Below are 17,943 nucleotides of genomic sequence, written 5' to 3'. Positions count from 1 at the left end.
TTAATAATAAAAGTTTAATATATATATATAACTACAAATCACTTTTATACGAACTATTAGGGTCGGCCTTACGGATCATTACCCTCCAAATAGCTTTATTCGATAGTATACTTGAAACATGACCTAAACTATGATGTATTCTTCATATGACCAAAATAATTATAGTTAAACCTACACCTAGGAGGCTTATCCAGATGAAATAAAATGGAAACCAATGTTATATAAGAAACACTTGTATAAACATCGAAAGACGCCATTTTAAATTTTTTAAAAAGAATCATAATTTAGAATGAAAAAAAATAAAATAGCAAGTCGTGTTGAGCTAATAAGTAATTTTTTTTTTTTAATTTTGTACTCATAATAAGTAATTCGATATTGATAAATGTATTTGTGTAACCATAAAAAAGATAGGTAAATTACACTTGGCGTATGGCGAAACTACATTTGAGGCACTTCATGTTTGATATATTATATTTACATGTTTGATATATTATGTTTAGAGTATCTTTTTTCATATTTTCAGCTTTGTCAATACTACCACCTCAAAAAACACCTCCCCACGACCACCGCTTCGACAACGGAATGGGTGTGTAGCATTGCCAAGCCTCTCCACTCTCCCTTGATGGCCATTTGACTCTCTCTCTCTCTCTCTCTCTCTCTCTCTATACGGAAGATGTGTTGGCAAATAGATAGGAGGAGAGGAAAAAGAGTGTCAGCCAAACATAATATCCATGGGCAAAATAAAAAATATGAAAAGAAAAGATACCCTAAACACAACATATATAAAACATAAGATACCCCAAAAATAATATGTATGAAACGTAAGGTACCCCAAACATAATAAATCAAACATGAGGTACCCTAGGCATAATTTCTCTAGAGGTTAGGTAACTCAAGTGTACTTTACCCTAAAAGATATGTATATTAATCAGGTTCCAATTTACTAAATGCGTCTCACTCATTAAATAAGTTATTGCACAATTGGTTGCATATGCTAAAATCCTCATTATCAAAAGAGATTAATCATCTTATCCACTGATTTTTTTTTTTTTGTTTTTTGAAAGGGAAGCAGTTTTCTGTCCGGGAGTGTGGCCTACACCAGCACTATGTGTCTATATCTCTCTAGCTCAAAACAAGGGGGCAGAGGTGTCTTTTCATATGGGGAGGAGAGAGATAGACTCATGGGAGTGTTGGCATAAGCCAAACTCCCGGACAGAGTTCTTTTTCCCTTTTTTTAAATAAGATATTTATTTATTTATAATGACGGGGAAACTTAGTCCCAGTAGTTTCCAGATACAATTGCAAGGATATAAATATTCCTGGAGGAACATCAGACCAAAATATATCATGCTGATCTCCAACTCCCGTAATAGCAAGAGAATCAGCAACAAAATTACCTTCCCTAAGGGAATGCTTAAATAACACTTGATCAAAGTATTGACATAAAACCCAACAATCCTTAATGATGTGCTCAATTTGCCAGGGTAGGGAGGTGAAAGAGTGGTTCAGCGGATTAATAGTCATTAAGCTATCACTCTCTATACATATTTTGGTGATGCCAATTTCGGATGCTGTCAAAAGAGCTTGAAGAACTGCTAGCGCTTTCGCAGCACACGTGAACACTTTCCCGACTCCTTTACTGAAGCAATATATGAATTTTCCATTGTGATCTCGACATACCCCTCCAATACCAGCCCATCCTGGATTTCCTTGAGAAGCTCCATCAACATTGAATTTCTTGAAGCCATGAGACAATCTTTGCCAAGAAATGAGAGAGGTAGAACTATGTTGGCAAAAGTAAAAAATATGGTTTTTATCCAACTCCATAGGAACACATCTCAGACCAATGGATGGAATATTGACCCCCAAGAATTCAACAAGCTTGGAGTTCGAAGACGATTATGAAGTAATTCTCATAGGAAAATCTGGATCTTAGGGGAAGTTTTAATGTGCCAAGTCTTTTTCCAGATAGGATTGAATAAATTATTACATTCATCAGATATAATTCTAGAAGCAGAAGACACAATATGAATTGACCTGAGGATGTTTGCAACCAAATATATCTGTCCGAAGTTGGAAATTAAGGAATTGGAATGTACATAATGCATTCAACAATGTCTGGAGGCCACCAATGAAAGATCTCTAGATAATTCCAAGTTCTAAAACTTTGATGAATGATCTGAGATACTAGAGTTGGAGCCCCATGAGGGACCGGAAAAGAGGCTTCAAGAGGACGAAACCCTGGGATCCAATTATTTGTCCAAGGGTTTATATGGTTTCATTGTTTCCATCAACCAGTTGTATAAAAGACCTTTCTTGAGAAGATCTCTGGCTCCTAATATGGATTTCACACCCCAAGATGCAGTGGTTGGGCAAGGAGCATGAAGTGTTATTGGTGAAGCCTGATTTTGGTCCAGAATGTGCGGTTGAGATCTTCGGAGGGCCATTTCGGCCTTGAAATGATCTCGGATTGCGAAAAAGGCTCGTCAAGATCTTCAAAATAATATATTTTGGGATATATGTTATGTTTTGGTTTGACCCTGTCTGGTTTGGCATTTTCTGGGTCTAGGGGTATTTTTGTACTTCCTCTGGTTAGGGCTTCTCTATATAATGTTCTTATCTCTAAAAGGGTTGTAAGAGTGGTTTTGTAACATTTCCAGAGAATAGTGAAATTCGTTCTATTGCTCGACCGTGGATGTAGTTTCCATTTTGAGGGTGAACCACGTAAATCATGTGTGTTTGTGGGTGCTTGTTCTTCTCTGTTTTTCGTATTTTTTCTGCAAATTGCCACTTCTGGGCGTTGTTTTCTTAACATGAAGAAAGTCAGTATTTGGAAAATACTTAGTTTTCATTTATCTGCCCCAGAAAGAAGAATTAGGATAGAGGAGAGGGCAGCATCATTTAGCAAGTAAGGTCTAATTCATTTGACTAGAAAGCTTTAAATTAAGGCCACCACTTTGCTCTTGATTGACAGATTTTATTCCATCTCAAAGTTGGGGTTAATTTAGAGTCTCCATTAGACCAAAAGAATCTTCGACTAAGAGAGTCCAGTTCATGAAGTATGGATGAAGGGAGTCGAAAACACGACATGTAGTGAAGTGGTAAGGCCGAGAGAGTGGATTGCATCAAAATTTGCTTCTCAGCAACATTGAGGAATTTTGTTTTCCAAATACCAAGCTTTTGATTTATTCTTTGAATAAGAGCTTGACATTGAGATTTAGTTATTCGTCCTCTCACATAAGGAATACCTAAATAGGTATCAAGATGAGATGTTGGAGCTATTTGAAGCCTTTTTGAAAATAGCCTTTTGATTCTTGAATCAACATTAGGTTCTTTACTTATAGAATGAAGTTTTGAAGAGGTAGCTTGACAAAATAATATTATCATCTGCAAATGCCATGTGAGTAACTGCCTCTCCTCCTCTAGAAATTTTGATTCCTTGAATCCTACGTTGATGAAGTGCTATTTCAAGATGTGAATAAAGAACCTCAGAGCATAGAACAAAAAGATATGAAGATAGGGGATCTCCTTGTCTGAGCCCATGAGTTGATTGAAAATATGATAATGGAGAACATTTAAAAGGATAGCCATTTGAGGAGCGGTTGCACAGAACATGATGTCAGTTGGGTTAGTCAGTGAAGTTGTTGACTTGTTGTCACCACAAATGAACTCACCTTCACCTCCCTTCTCTCTCCCCCTCCCCCCCCCCCCCCCCCAAAAAAAAGGAAAGGTAAAAGATTTATGAGCAGCCATGAGAGGGTATGCTAGCATCCTTTCTCTCTTTATCTCTATCCTCTTCACATAATGTGACATCATTGTCCTCCTATGTGCGAAATTGTTTTGTCGCACCTCATTAGTGCCCTCCTTTATGCCGCTTGTTCATAGAATCCTTTCCTCCCCCTCCCCCCAAATAAAAGACTCAATTATATCTCAACCCAAAAAAAGAAAAAGTCTAATGGGGCAACTTAGTAGTAAATGAGTTGCTTTGACCATTTTCAAGAAATCGAACTTCTTTTGTCCTGATAAGGGTTTGGGCCCTCGAAGGTGGTGGAATTTTGTTTGGAAAATGATCTAAAAATTGAAGGGCTTTTTTCTTTTGTTGAGGGTCATCCTGGACAGGTTACCTTGTACGGTAAAATTAGCTAAATGGGGGTTAAATAATGACTAAGTGTATCTTCTGTTTCCATGAGAAGGAAACGTGGTGGTATTTATTTTTCTCTTATGATTTTACTAATTGTCTATGGGCAGTTGGGGAACTGATTTTACAAACAAAGACCTTGGAGGGAGAATCTATTTTTTCCTTTTGCCTTAACTTTTTTTATTCTAATCTTTTGTCGAGGTTGGATTTGCAATGGTTTTTGGTTACCTTACTATTATGTTTTATTTTATTTGGTTGCACCGTAAGTCCGTAATTGTTTTATTCTCTAAAGTGAGAAACCTAATTCTTTCTTTATTTTTCAAAACGTGTCTCGTTGGATCTTTGAACTTCGTTATTCTATTGTTCATTTTAGTCCACGAGTTCCGCGTCTGTTCCCAAATTATCTCTTGAAGGTTTGAACACCCTTATAACATTCCATCCATGATACTCCAATTGTCCTCTGTGCTGTCAGCTTTGACGTTTCTAACAGGAAACTGGATGGGGCAATGTAATTGTGTTTAAAAACAAGTTCACTTATTTTAAGATTGATATTGATGTGTGCGCGAATAATATAAAAATAAATAAGAAGAAAAAAGAGAAATAATAAAGAGAGAAAGAAAGAAAACAGGGGAAAAGAGGAGTTTGGGGCTTTACCACCAGACGTCTGGCTTGTTGGGAGGTAGTCTACCTCTCTCAAGATAATCTCTAAAGAAAAATTAGGGATTCCAAGTCTACTTTCTATTTCACCACCTAAAAATAAATATACATACAACAATTGGTTATCATAACTAACCACTACCCACTTCTACAACTTCTCCTACAATTTCTCTTCAATTCATCATATTGCTAATAACTAATTACACATTTACTGTTACTAATTAACTATTTAATAAGTTTCTTACTTTTGAATTTTATACCTAAACGTTTTTTCCTTTTCCGCCGAAGAGTGTCCTGTGTTGAGAGAGAGATGGGTGGTTCGCTTTTAGAAGGTGAAAAAAGATCCCTCTTCTTCTAGGGTTTTCTTTCGTTTTTCCTTTTCCACCGCTGTTAGTACCTTGTCCATCGTCGTGCATGTTATCTGTCTGCCTCCATGGGTGTTCTTCAGTTCGCCTTAGTGCGTGTTTTTTTCTGTTCTCCCCATTTCTCTTCAGCTTTTCAGCCATGATCATCAGAACCCCCAATGACGAAGACACCGCAGCCAATGATGATGCCGATGATGGCCGACGACCTTCGCCCCCTATAGTCATTTCCTCTCCGCTCTGCTCCCATCACCTGGCCTTCCCTTTCTCTTGTTTACTCCTATGTATCGCTCTAAAACTGAGCGTGTTCATCATTTTGGATGGTTGGAAGCTGAGCGAGGTGGAAGTGATTGGTACCTTAGTGTATACACTTTGGGTGCAGATGAGCTTAGGGATGGACGATGGAGACTCAAGAGCAACGGCACCTTCTGGGACATCGAGCACGAAGCCGTGGACCCCCAACTCTTTGCCCCATGACAAGGAACATCTAGACTCTGCTTCTACTGCCGGCGTTACTCAGGCTCCGATTGTTGGAGTTGCTCTGATTTCCGGCGATGCTGCAAGGAGTAGACTGAATCTGCGGCAAGGCTCAAATACCCCCTTGCGATGCAGATGGCAAGGCTCTAATGCCCAAAAGATCGCCGCATCTTCGACTCCCCCTTCGGCTTGTTGTTTATGCTCTTGCAGAGCGATAACCAGGCATGTCACACCCCTATCCCGACAAGGGATAGAATACAATATCAGGGTATGATTGAGATGACACGTGTCATCCCACCTCACCGCCAGGATCTCGATGCAGTGGCCAACTCACAGTCATAAACCAATATTACAATACAATAATATTAGAGTGCGAAAGACAAAGGAATATTACATTCCGAGATAGGTCAGAGTTTGCGGAAGCGTAAAAGAAATAACTATAAGATGTTCATTGGCTAATGATAATAAGTAACATAGTTACAAAATTCCTATGACCATCAAGTAGCTACCAAAAAGGTAAAACATAAAAGTTTGTACAAAACACAATGCTCAAAAATAATAAAACGGGAACGATCCCAAGTAACGTGATAGTCCGTAGGCACAATCATCATGGGCAACCATCGCCATGATCCTTAGTCACCGTCTCTAGCTCCACAAGTATCATCCGCATCCAAAACTAAAAAGAACGTGTACAGGGGGGTTAGCTCCACCGAGCTAGTGAGAGAGAAAAGGGGATGCACAATCACACAATCACAAATAGTCCATGGTGCATGCTATTATTAATTTATTTACCACCTAACACACAATGCTAAGTCAATGGGTATATGCTACTGCAATAACTCGGGAAGACATTGTGGATCCTTCCATTCTCACCACAATGCAACCTCAATTATTACTATGGAGCCCGCCGTCGTAGTCATCACCACCCGAGGCGGACCCGATAACCATTACTACCCCTGGCCTGGCCTCTCTAACTCTCCACAGGCAGGAGTGCTCAGCTACCCAACACCTAAACCCCTGTTGGTAAGGGTCGTAGCATAGGGAACTGAGCCATTTACCACCTAACACACAATGCTAAGTCAATGGGTATATGCTACTGCAATAACTCGGGAAGACATTGTGGATCCTTCCATTCTCACCACAATGCAACCTCAATTATTACTATGGAGCCCGCGCGTCGTAGTCATCACCACCCAGAGGGCGACCCGATAACCATTACTACCCCTGGCCTGGCCTCTCTAACTCTCCACGGCGGCGGTGCTCGGCTACCCAACACCTAAACCCCTGTTGGTAAGGGTCGTAGCATAGGGAACGAGCCTAACCACGGATATACTACATGAATCCTATCGTGTTGAGAGGTACATCCGGGTGTGTCAACGTCCCATTCCATCTAACACCGGTACCAAGCACAACACGGCGCATACGAACAAGAATGAGATGCAATATACAATTCCACGTAATTGGGGGTTCCGTGCCGGTACTTCCCGACACGTAACCCAACACAAATCCATATCATCCAAATCATCATCATCGAATAAGAATAAATGCAAATATGCAATCATGCTTGAATGATAATGTCACAATATAATTCATAAATGCATGAATAAGCAATAGTAAACAAGCTCAAACAGTCACCCAAACCCACTCACCAATTACTTTAAATGGAATTTGTATAAGCGCAACGATTCCCGCTTAAAATCACCCCATTGCACATATGTTGGCACCTATGGAAGTGAATAAGAGTGTGTGAGAGTGTAGGGGAGGCCTCATAGAGAAACCCCACCATTTACATAAGTTATAAGCCTTAAAAGCGCATCGGAGGCAACGTCGGACTCGGCGAGGCTTGCCTCCGACCTTGCCTCCGACCTTCCCCTGCGGCTCGGGAGACATCGGAGGCAAACATCGGACTCACGCAGTCTTGCCTCCGATGCAACCCAAGTGTGATTTCAAGGTCTTTAAAAGCCCAGGGTTGTCCCATTTGGTTCTCTAAGCCTCAAGGGACAAGGGAGGGGTGTCTTGGAGTCTATTTGGGTCTTAGAAACACCCAACATTCAAAGATTTAAGGGGGTTTAAAGGATCAAAAGCTCAAAAATCCAGATTTGGGGTTTTCTTTGGTGGTTGAAGCTTTAGAATCAAATAGATTCAGCAAGAGGTCAAATAGAGGTCTTTATAGGATTGTAATGAAATGGGATAGCATCCTACAAGGGGAAACTACACATGGCTCGAGCTAACCCTTTGGGTTTCCAAAAAGAAATCCCCATCTTGGGGCTGCAACCAACGAACCACCCAAGCTCAAACGAGCAAGGGGGAAGAGAGAAAAATGGGGGAAAAGGGCACTTGGCTTACCTGGTCTGAGATACACAAGATGTGCCCTCTTTAAAGCTCCAAACCCAGCAGCCATTTCCTTCTTCTTCTTCCCTTCCTTCTCCTTCTTCTCCTCCTTGCCGCCTCCTCTCTTCATAACTCCCTTCTCAAGCACGGTTAGGTTAGGTTAGGTAGAAATGAGCCAAGACTAATGAATAGTCCTACCCACCTCTCTCTTATAGAAAACCACTATTAATGGCCTGTTTGGATAAGGCCTCATAGTGTACCCTAGGGTCTATTTGGGTAGGGTCAAACATGGCAGGGCGCCAATAGTACCTTAGCCACAGGGTCTCACCCACAAGGGTCCTTATTAGCAGCATTGGATGCAGGGTCGGAGGCAGCCAATAACCTTGCCTCCGATGCGAGTAGGAAGGTGGTTCCCACCATAAGAGGTCAGGGCCTTTGGACCACACTTCGAGGGCAGTAAGCACACAATAAAATTTGGTCAACTACTTACCCCTGACACGTCAAGGGGCAACCTCCATGGTCCCGACTAGTTTCCATAGGCAACCTCGTACTATGGTCAATATAGCTGGGTTTGACCACCAGTGAGAACAACTCACCGGCATACGTGGCAGTGATAACTACACGTCACGGGGAAGAATTAATAATTAATTATACTCCTGGGGTGCGGGTATAACAAGGCAAGTCCACCATCGTCATCGATCCTTGTAGCAACCCAATCGAAGAGGAGTTATGAGTCATCGGTGCTCAGCTGAAACTGATAGCCATGAATCGTGGAACCAATGCTCTGGACAGGGGTGCACTTGGGTGCAATGCCGACAAGGCACTGGCGAAGAGTTTCGCCTTTTGGCGTCTGGAGCTCATCCTCGCTCGTTTCAGCTTTGGCAATCTCTTCCCTGGTGGTTTGAGTATCTCCGTGGATGATACTCTGGGCTCTAGTTTCGCTATGGATGATCCTCTCACTGTCGAAATGAGCGAAACAGACTCCCGAAGATGGGAGGCATACGAACTCAGGCCGGTCTTGCTCGTGGTCTCCGTGCTCTCCACCACCGTCGCCATCGTCAGTGGCTGTTGGAAAAGCGTGGTGCCTTGTCAGGTTGTCAGTTACCTTGGTGGGAAAGCACATGGTTCTGTCAGCCATGCCCATCCATACTGATCCCTACAACATCTTGGATATTTGTCATGTATCCAGCTGTATTGGAAGGTGTGTCAACAGCTTTTTCTCTGGGCTTGCTCATAACCTTTCTGATGTTATCATCGGCACGTATGGGGTCCCCTCTTTTGGCACGAATGTGCATGTACTTAATCCTAACTGTATCTACAACATTTTATCTAGGGAAGTGGTTGTGACCCATCCCCTAGCCTGGATGACCCAGTCAATAACATGTGAGACCGGGTCAATTTCTACTCCTAGGTTTTGGATACCGCATATCTTTTCCTTGCATTTATCATGTTATTTATCTGTTTTATGTATGTTGATTTCCTCGGTTTGGTGTTGGGTGCACATGAATGAATAGCCTTTTTTCTACCAAAAAAAATAATTAACTATTTAACATTAAATAATTCTTAATAATTAACTATTTAATATTAAATAACTATTAAATAAGATAAATATGGAGTACGTAACAGATATCACAAGACTTTTCCAAGGGTTTGAGGCAAGCTGCCATATGGGGTACTCCACAATACATGTTCGTGTTGCCTGTGTCTGATCAATTGCTGAAGCTGAATCCAACAGAAAAGAATGTGACATGGCCTTGGAAATGCTTTAAACTACTCCTTGATGTTCATCTGATTGATTTCTACAAGATTGGAACGGTTCTCTTTAAAGATTTGTAATAACTCTTCAATGGAGATTTTAGGATTTGTTGCTAAAGAACCTAGGGATAGAAGATGGATGTTCTTAATTTTATTTCTTCTCTTTTAATGTAGGATTAGCTCTTTTCTTTCCTTAAAAAAATCTTAGCCATGCATCATGAACCCATAAAGCTCAAAGGGATTTTATAACTTGCGCATAAACTATCTCACAGTTAACTTATGGTCCAATCCAATTATGCCAAATGACATTTCTGACATCAAGAACTATAAAATAGGGGTAATGAATTTTTTTTATGCGATTGGATTGTGAGACTCGTGAATCTTTGGGGTTTAACAATTTCCCAAAATATTATCTTATTTGATTTTAGTTAAGATGTCACAGAGGGCAAAAACATAGGTATAGTCTTCTTGGTGTTTTTTATTTTTTTGGTAATTTATAGATACCACCCCTGAGGTTTAATGAAAGTATAATTTTACCCTCCAGTTTTAGATAATTCTGCGTACCCCCCTGAGATTGACAAATGTTAACAAATACACTCAGGCACCATTTGACAACGTTACTAGTGTTTCTGTGTCGTTTCTGACCAAAAACGTATTTTGGTGTTACTGTTACCAGAATAACGTTATTGGCTTCCTGAAAGGTGTTTGATAAACCTGTTCCAGAAACGCATCCAGAACATTATTAATACTGAAAGGTGTTTGATAAAACCTGTTTCTATAACAGCTTTGTATTGATTAATATAAATTATAAAATTGTCGTTTTTACTAAAATACATATAAAGTCATGGATGCTACAACATTAAAAATTATTTTTAATAAAAAAAATATTGAAAAGCCATATAAAGAGAATTATGTGTAACCATTAATATTGTAATCCATTTAAAGTCAATAACATTAGGACATTAGTTATTACAAACCAATATAAAGTGTATATTGAAATGCGGCTCATTTTTTTGTCAATTCGGTGAAGCTTCTGCTAGAGAGCAAGAGAGGAGAGTCAAGATGCGGCTCATTTTTTTGACAATTCGTCTTTATGAGTGATGATGGAATCGGATAACAGTTTTTAGGTTTTGGTCCAAAAATTGTAAAAACAACAAATTGTTGTTATTACAAAAACGTTTTTAAATTCATAAATTTTTATTAATTTTGATTTTTGTTATCAAAAACAAGTGAAACAAAACGGATTTCTCAAACGCATTTTCTGTGCTAATTGTGTGCTGGAAACATTAATAGCACAGAAACAACAGAAAAGTAACGTTGTCAAACGGTACCTCATTCCTTCAGTTTATGACTAACAATGTTAAAAATATGTTGTGAATTGACATAATTGTCCTTACTAGAAGAAAAAAATAAAAAACAAACCTATAACTCATCTCCCCCAAAATCGATTAAGGAAGATGAGTTGCAGGCATGGGGTTGGAAATTCTCAAATACATGTTGAGCTGTTATTTTCTCTCTCTCTCTCTCTCTCTTGTGTACTTATTTTCTCTTTCTCTCACACTTTCTCTTTTGTGCAAGTTGGAACTGAATAAAAGAATTTTGGACTCATCCAAGTGTTGGACGATTCTGATGATCCCACAACCCAATTGTTGATCAAGGAGGAGGTTAAAAAATGGCAGGAGGAGGGTGCCCCTATTGTCTACAGGCATCAGGTCATTAGAGATGGGTACAAAGCGGGCAATCTCATCTTTGATCGAGCTTGATCTGTCTAATGGTACTGAGCTCACGGATTCTGCTGCAGTGGCTATAGCGGAAGCAAGGCATTTGGAGAAGTTATGGCTGGTTAGGTGTAAATTGATTTCTGATTTGGGTATTGCGGTTGGGTGCAAGAAGCTGAGACTGATCAACTTGAAGTGGTGCTTAGGCCTTGGGTACACTTTGCTCCAAATCGCTCTGGTTCCTTCGCTCACTATGCCACTGTCTCGGTTTCCATGGTGCTCCCATACCTGCAACTCATCTTCCCCAATCGATTTTGGGGAAGATGAGTTGCAGGTTTGTTTTTTATTTTTTTCTTTTTGTAAGGGCAATTCTGTCAGTTCACAGCATATTTTTAACATTGTTAGTCATGAACTAACGGAATGGGTGTATTTGTTAACGTTTGTAAATCTCAGGGGGGTATGCAAAATTATCCAAAATTGGGGGGGTAAAATTATACTTTCGTTAAACCTCAGGGGTGGTATGTGTAAATTACCCTTTTTGGGGGGGGGGTTTAACAAGATGACTTGAAAAGTATTGTCTAAGGGTGCAAGTTCGGCCCGAACCCGAACAGGGTCTAGGCTGAGATATTTGGCCTTGAGGGCGGGTCAGGACCGAAAATTTCTGGCTTTGAGTCAGGGTCGAATCGGGTCAAGGTTGAGGCCTTGAGCTAAGCTTGGCCCGGCTCGGCCCAGCTCGGCCCTGTTTTAAGTTATATTATAAGATATATATCGATATAATATATATATTATAAACTTTAAACTTCACCCACATTTTGTTGTATAATAAATTATGGGTAATTTACACATACCACCCCTGAGGTTTAACGAAAGTATGATTTTACCCCTGAGTTTTGGAAAATTCTGCGTACCCCCCTAAAGTTCACAAACGTTAACAAATAAACCCATTCCGTCAGTTTATGACTAACAGTGTTAAAATCAAGGGGTAAAGTTACAAAAATACCCCTTCAAGAAAAAAAAAAGAAAAAACACCTGCAACTCATCTTCCCCAAATCGATTAGGGAAGATAAGTTGCAGGTATCCTTGTAGGGAACACCATGGAAGCCATTAAAACTGGGGATTTCCAGTAAATTTACTAGAATTGGGTCAAACCATAGACCATCAACCACAGAGAAATTAGAAGCAAATCCATTCAAAACTACAGAAAATGCAAGAATTCGAAACTGGAGTGGGTTTTCTACAACCATCCCAGCGCCGCATAACTGTGCCATCATATTATTAAAAGACAAGGTTTGTAGCATGCATCTTTTTGTCATCCATTTTCTTGAAAACCTCAATCACATCCTTAAATCTACCCTGCGCATAGAAGCAGAGGATTAGTTGCACCTGTAAGTGAAGAGCGTGGGCAAAGGAGACTACTTGATGAGACTTTCGAGATCTTGGCGAGGGTTGAAATTGTTGAGATAGTCCAACAGATTGCCCCATCTGTTATACCCGTACCCCGGGATATAATTAAATATTATTTCTTCTCGTGACGTGTAGATACCGCGCCATGTATCTTGGTGACTTTCTCCATGATGGTCAAACCTAGCTACAAAATCGTTGACCACAAGATGGGTTTGCTGTGGAGGAAAGATTCCTCAACCGCCGGTGGGGAAAGTTCGTTGGCGACGACTTCGTCGACTACCCTCCAAGTACCAGCCCGGAAGCGAGGAGTTCGGGAGAGAGCATCCTGGACCGTCACCTCGGTTGGATAATTCGTTCGCGATGACCTTGGCATTGCGTGGCAAAGCTATTCGGGGTCATGGGTGATAAACCATGACAGGGGAAAAGTAAGTTCTAGCCTCAAGTCTTATTATTTATTCTTCCCTTGGTGACCTCGAAGTGCGGGTCCAGGTCTGAACCGTTCGAGCTATTTCATGAGAGAAGAGAATATTTTAAGTTCGGGTCCCACTTACCTTTGGGAAGTACATTGGGGACTTATACCCATCTCATATGAACCCATCTATGAATGGACTTTTCCCTAATTAAAGTTGTGGGCAGGCCCATTTAACCTATTGACCCAATGATGGGTTATTCCATCCACTTACCCACATAGAACTAATGGGTCGACCCATTAAGCCTCATGACCCATTTGACTAGAGGTACCCAAATACCCATTTATTATAAATGAGTCCAAGAGGGAGAGAGAGAACATTACTTCTCCTTCATCATTCTCATCTACCCTAAATCGTGGAGGAGAGAAAGAGGAGAGAAAGAGGAGGAGGAAGGGAGAGGCTTAGTGGAAGGTGGAGACCCCATCTCTTGGGCCATAAATCGTGGAGCTCTCTCATCTTGGGGGTAGGTAAGCTATTAAAGCTTCTTCCTTCTTCTATTTCGGATTTTAAAAGGGGTTGGGTAATGGGAGAGATTGACCTAGAGCTCTCTTGGAACCTAGGAAGTCGATGGAGCCTTAAAGCCTAAGCTATGGTGGAGTTATTTCACTCCATTATGAGCTCTAATGTAAGGGTTCTCAGTTCCATTTGAGAGATTTGAGGTTTGGACCCTATTATGCTTAGGTTAGGTTCTTCTCGGTTCCTTTTCTTGAACCTATTGTGATTGAATGGACCTAGAGAGGTCTTAGGGCCCTAATGAGCTTAGGATGGAGTTTCCTAGATGTTCTTATGCTTTAAAAACCACTTGAAAATGGAGTCCTTGGAGGGGGATCCTTCGAATTTTGGACTGAAGGTGTGAGGATTTACATGTGGTTTCGGACCAAAGAAACCACCCGAAATTACCTCCCGAGAAGGCCCCGTGAAGCTTCGGATTTATGGGCGGTTTCGAGTTTTACGAAACCACATCCGCAACCGACCTTGACTAAAACGTCCATCGAACCCCGGTTTCCTAGGATTTACACTCGGTTTCGTTTTAAAACCACATCTGCAAACCTTGACTAAAACGTCCGAACCCCTGGTTTCCTAGGATTTACACTCAATTTCGTTTTAAAACCACATCGCAACCGACCTTGACTAAAGCGTCACGAACCCCTGGTTTCCTAGGATTTACATGTGGTTGCGGAATTTGGGCATGAAACCACTCCTGCAACCACTTTGTTTCTAAAACCTTATACTTAAGTGATTATGGAAGACCTTTTGGGGATCCTTTCCCTTCGCTCGTTTAACCTTATTTCACTCTTTGTTTAGGTTAATATATTCATCTTGTGGCTTATTGCTTGATCGAGGCGACAACGATAATCTTGGTGCTTGGCGTATACGTTGTGAGTGGGTTTGGTTGTTTAGGCTTGTTATTATTATTGCATTATATATTATGTACTCATTATAATTAATAAGCATGTTTGCGCATATTGCATACTTTTATATATAATTGTTATAATGTTGATTGATAATGTTGTACCTTGATGGGTCTCGGTGCCGGAACCCGAACACTATATACATTTATGAAGAAATTATGTTGAATGTCATATTGAATGTATGCGCCGTGCCGTCTTTGTGCTTAGGGCACTAAACCGGATGAAAAGTTGATGCGCCGGATTACCTCTCGGGGCGATAGGACTTGCATGTAGTATATTTATGGCTAGGATTTCACACCTTTATGCTACGACCCTTACCAACAGGGGTTTAGGTGTTGGGTAATCGTGCACGGATTACGTGGAGGTGGGAGAGGCCACTCATGGTAGTATTGGTTATCGAGGTCGCCACTTGAGTGGTCTTGGAGGCTTCGATCGGGCGTAGGTCCCACGTGACAATTGAGGTTTCATTGTGGCGATAAGTTAAGTGACCCACGTGTCTCCCGAGTTGTCACGGTAGCATATGCCATTGACTTAGTTGTTTGTTAGGTGAAAAAATGGACTTAACATGTGCATGCATCATTGGACTATGTGGTGCGTGTTTGTGCATCCCCATCCTCTCACGGCTCGGTGGAGCTAACCCCTAGTGCGCACATTTTTTTTTAGATTATGATGCGGTGACGGATGTCTCGCGGGACTTGGAGTTCAGCCCTCGGGATACGATGAGATTGGTGAGGAGGAACCGGAGGCCGTGTTTGAGGAACATGGCGGCGGGTGTCCTTGCGATGATTGTGCTTACGGGCCGTGAGGATATTCGGGACTTGATCCCTTTTTGATTTACTTTTGAGGCTAAGGCCTATATTGAAACATTTACTGTTATACCATTTTTGATAGTTATTAGATGGTCATTGGAAATGTAACTAAGTACTGTATTTATCATCTAGCCTTTGAACATCTTGTAACTATTCGATTATACGCTTCCGCAATACTACTGATCCTTGGAATGTAATATTCCCTCTCTTTTTCCGCATTCTAATATTATATTGTATTAATATTGGTTATGACTGTGCGTTGGGACACCGTGTCTATGATCCGGGCGATTTAGTAGGATGACACGCGTCGTCCTAGTCACCCTTTATATGATATTATATTCCTTGTCTGGAATAGGGGCGTGACACCATCTCACTCAACATCTAGTCGACAGATTGCCCCATTACAGGCGAACAAATCAGAGTTTAGGGTTAGGGTTTGATTGTGAGGATCTTGAGGGAGATGGTGATGAGGGTGGAGCAGAGAGTGATGGTGAAGATGCTGATGATTCAGTTCAGGCGAAGAGGTTGAAGAGGAGTGATTGAGTGGCAAATGTTTAAAAACCAAAATCAATATGATTCTTTCTTCTCATACCATTTCCATCCTTTTCCTTCGCCTCTGCAACTCTTTCTTTCTTCTTTGTCACAAAACCTCTCTAATACAGAAGAAAAGCCAAAATACAAACAAACCCCTAGACTTTCACTAGGAATTCGTGTTGCTTTCTCTCAGGAATCTCATCACTGGCCAGTGAGGTGAGATAGCTTAGGATTTCTCAACCAAACTTAATTCGTAAAACTAGACAAACAACCAGAAGAAGGCTTGGGCATGATCGAACACCTTCGCCATCTCGATCTCTCCAATAATTCCTTCAATGGAACTCTACCCGCCTCGTTGTTCAACGCTTTTGAGCTTCAATCACTCGCTCGCTCCAACAACGTCATCTCCGGTTCGTTGCCAGAGTATGTCGGTGGGCTCAATAGCCTCGAATTTCTCAACCTATCCGACAATGCCTTGGCGGGAAAGATCCCTGACAATCTAACTACGATTCCTAATCTCACCGTCCCTTCCCTTAGCAGCAATTACTTTTCTGGCGGTGTGCCCAGCGGATTTGAAGGTCTAGAAATTCTCGATCTGTCGTCGAACCTAATCAACGGATCATTGCCAACAGATTTCGGAGGAGATAAACTCCGTTACTTGAACCACTCTTGCAATAGGCTCTCCGGAGCTATCCCACCGGACTTTGCAAAGAAAATCCTTGCCAATGCTACTCTCGACCTCTCCTTCCACAATCTAACCGGAGAAGACACTCAACAGTAGGGGCAAAGCGGGCTTAGGCCATGAGCGATAGTTGCAGTTTTTGTTTTTTTTTTTTTTTTTCTTGAAGGGGTATTTTTGTAACTTGGCCCCTTGATTTTAACACTGTTAGTCATGAATTGACGGAATGGATTTATTTGTTAACGTTTGTAAACCTCAGGGGGTACGCAGAATTTTCCAAAACTGGAGGGTAAAATCATACTTTTGTTAAACCTCAGGGGTGATATATGTAAATTACCCATATGTTATATATGAAGATAACAAGTGATATAATACATTTTATTATAGTGTTATTTTAAGTAAAATTAATAATTTTTTCCCTGGCCCATTCCAGCCCATGCATTTCCTTCCCCCTCCGCATGATCAAGGCCAATCAAGGTCAGCCTAGCCCGACCCTAAGGGCGGGTCAGGGTTGGATTTTTCAGGCTTGGGCCTAACTAAGGAGACTTAGGGTTGGGCTAGGGTTTTATAAAGTCGGGCCCAACCCGACCCTGTTGCAGCCCTAGTATTGTCTTTTGCACTAAATGTGTGGTGTATTATTTGATTGTTCAACCCTTTCCCTCCAACAAAAAAGGTTGTTAAAGGGTTAGAGCTAAACTTCTCTTCATGCCCTCTTCAGGAAGACCTTATAGCTAGGCCTGTAAACGGATCGAATTCGGCTCAGATACGGATCAGATGTAATTGGATTCAGATATTTCGTAGTCGAATTCGAATACCTCTAAACAGCTTCAGATGGATTCGAATGCGGATCGAATTCGGATTTTCAACCATCCGTTTACACCTCTGCCTTGTGTAACTCGAACCTTCCTCCCCCTAGTGGATACAATTCACTCTCAATCCATAGTTTTAAATTGTGATTCTTTTTTCCTCATATTCTAGAACCTGTTGAATCTTCAAAAACCCTCAAGATCGTTATTTACTTAATTTTTTATAATTAAGTATTCAGATTCGGATTTTTATCGGAGTATTTGGATTTTTTTCCGGATATCTCTAAACGAATTCAGATACTCTGAAATGGATACGGATGCGGATCGAATTCGGATTTGCGGTTATCCATTTACAACCCTACTTATAGCACTAAACATGAGGTACCTTTTG

The 17,943-nt window shown here is 41.0% G+C and overlaps 1 long non-coding RNA gene across 1 annotated transcript; it reads left to right on the top strand.

Annotated features, from left to right (window-relative positions):
* Window positions 1-2,521: 2,521 nt before the first annotated feature.
* On the top strand, window positions 2,522-16,040 carry LOC122657976. The gene is made up of 3 exons (XR_006332396.1): window positions 2,522-2,532; window positions 9,299-9,305; window positions 15,961-16,040. It is a non-coding gene; the product is annotated as an uncharacterized LOC122657976 (long non-coding RNA).
* Window positions 16,041-17,943: the final 1,903 nt, after the last annotated feature.

This window comes from Telopea speciosissima, chromosome 4 (genome assembly GCF_018873765.1).
Source record: "Telopea speciosissima isolate NSW1024214 ecotype Mountain lineage chromosome 4, Tspe_v1, whole genome shotgun sequence".
Classification (NCBI taxonomy): domain Eukaryota; kingdom Viridiplantae; phylum Streptophyta; class Magnoliopsida; order Proteales; family Proteaceae; genus Telopea; species Telopea speciosissima.
The sequence above is the reverse complement of the archived record's forward strand: the minus strand, read 5'-3'. Positions and strand labels throughout refer to the sequence as shown.